Source organism: Neopelma chrysocephalum, unplaced genomic scaffold, assembly GCF_003984885.1.
Source record: "Neopelma chrysocephalum unplaced genomic scaffold, ASM398488v2 Primary Assembly neopelma1_100, whole genome shotgun sequence".
In the NCBI taxonomy this organism is placed as follows: domain Eukaryota; kingdom Metazoa; phylum Chordata; class Aves; order Passeriformes; family Pipridae; genus Neopelma; species Neopelma chrysocephalum.
The window spans coordinates 452,674-454,736 of NW_020897763.1; the positions used below are offsets into that span (position 1 = coordinate 452,674).

General features: G+C 60.0%; 1 protein-coding gene across 1 annotated transcript in view; it reads left to right on the forward strand.

Annotated features, from left to right (window-relative positions):
- The first annotated feature begins 1,816 nt into the window (after positions 1-1,816).
- Positions 1,817-2,063, forward strand: part of SLC16A1 (solute carrier family 16 member 1) — a 16,067-nt gene continuing 15,820 nt past the window's right edge. Inside the window, exon 1 of the mRNA XM_027695127.1 lies at positions 1,817-1,916. The gene's annotated coding sequence lies outside the window, so the exon portion shown is untranslated. The remainder of the gene's footprint in view (positions 1,917-2,063) is intronic.

Genomic DNA, 2,063 nt, shown 5'->3' on the forward strand with positions numbered 1-2,063 from the left:
CCGGCCCGTCAGTGTTCTGGCAGCTCCCTGCTCACCTGAGCTCTGCCATCCTTGGCCTCTTGTTTTGTGCATTGCTCTAAAAGCCAGACATGCCTGGGGCACTGTACGTCAGTGCCAGATGAAGGACACGCTCTCTGGCTTCATTCATCCCAGCGGCACTGGGTCTCCTCAAAGGAAACTGGAAGCCCCTGTCCTGGCTGGGATCCCCTGCAGCACTTCCCACTGCCTGGCCCCAGCAGAGCAGAGCCCTTGAGCCCAGATAGGATCTTAAAGAACAGCAGAGCCAAGTGGCACTTTGAGTTTGATCCAAAATTGCCCCTTTGAATTATTATTTATCTTGTTGTCTACGCAAAACAAAGCGCAGGCCTCTCCCTGCTCAGTCACACAGAAACACACGGATCAAGGGAGCCTCCCACCCACTCACTCTTTGGGTTACGGTGTCTCGCCTCAGAAGTGGGTGAAGGAGTTGGTTGTAGTGCCTGGTCTTTTATCGAGTGCACCTGGTCCATTCAGTGCCTCGACATGCTCGGAGCACACCCGTGACCGCGCTCGCTGCGATGGAGGGGCAGCGGTTCCTTTGATATGGAAACGCTCGCATCTCCCTGCAGCTGCTCCGTCTCCATCTGTGGAGTGTCACTGCTTATTCCCTTCTTTCCCTCCCTTGGCTCCCAGCACCACTACACCACTACATCACTCTAAAACAAATTAGAGCATTAGACATGCGACCCAGAAGACAATTAGCGTCATTAGGCAGTGGGAGAGAGCAGCTGGAGAAAAACATCCCCAGGTAACAGTCCGTTTGTGCAGGATTTGGGACACATGGGGAGTGAAGAGCAGCGGTTGCACGGCTGCTACGGGCTGGTTTGCATCCAGAGGGTGAGGAATTCTGCTTGGGATGGGGACACACTTCCAGCAAGGGCCTCTTCCATACACTGAGACACTGGGCATGCAGGGCCTGGGCCTGTTTTATCCTGGAAAGCCAGATTTTGAGGGGAATGACTAGAGCATCCAGCTTGTCCACATCCCTGGGCACACAGTAGCTTGGGGCACGGGGCTGGATCCAGCAGAAATAATTGTGATCCACCAGAAATGCCTTCCCCCTGGCAGTGCATCCCTGCTTTCACGGGAGCGCAGCTGCCTGCGAGGCCGGCGACAATCAGAAATGTTGTGGTGGATGTCAGGCGATGGATTTTAATTTTAATGGATTTTTAAGCGCTGATGGGTTTGGATATAGACACTGTGCAGCGTTCTGCACCCGAGGGGGTCAAGGGCCCCCAGAAACAGTGCCAGGACCCCCAGGAGCAGGTTCAGGACTCCCAGAAGCAGGGCCAGGGACCCCAGTAGTGGGGCCAGAACTCCCCAAGACGAGGGCCAGGGCCCCCAAAAGTGGAGCCAGGACCCACAAAAGCACGGCCAGTGACCACAGAAGTGGGGCCAGGAGCCCCAAGAGTGGAGCCAGGGCCCACAAGAATGGGACCAGGTACCACTGGAACAGAGCCAGGACTCCAGGAGTGGGGCCAGGACCTCTGTGAGCAGGGCCAGTACCCCCTGTAGTGGGGCCAGGACCCCAAAAGCAAGGCCAGGACCCCCTGTAGTGGGGCCAGGACCCCTGGGACTGAAGCCAGGACTCAAGGAGTGGGGACAGGAGCTCAGTGAGAAAAGCCAGGACCCCGCAGAGCAGGGCCAGGACCCCCGAAAGTGGGGCCAGGAACCCCCAGGAGTGGGGCCAGAACCCCAGGAAGCAGAGCCAGGAACCCCTGTAGTGCGGCCAAGTGTCCCGGGAATGAAGCCAGGATCCCTGGGATCAGGGCCAGGACCCCCGGGAGCGGTGAAGCGGCCGGGCCCGGCAGTGGAGGAGCAAGGGGCACCCCTCGTTCCTGACCCCGCGCCGAGTCACCCCGTGGGACAAGTTTCAGGGAAGTCCCGCTCTGCCGTGCAAAGTCGCGGCCGTATCCGGCCCGGCCTCCCGGCACACCCGGTCCCGGTCCTCGGTCCCGGCGGCACCGGAGGCCCCGCGCGGCCCGGGCCCCGCGTGGCCGGGGCGGTACGTGCCGGGGCTCACG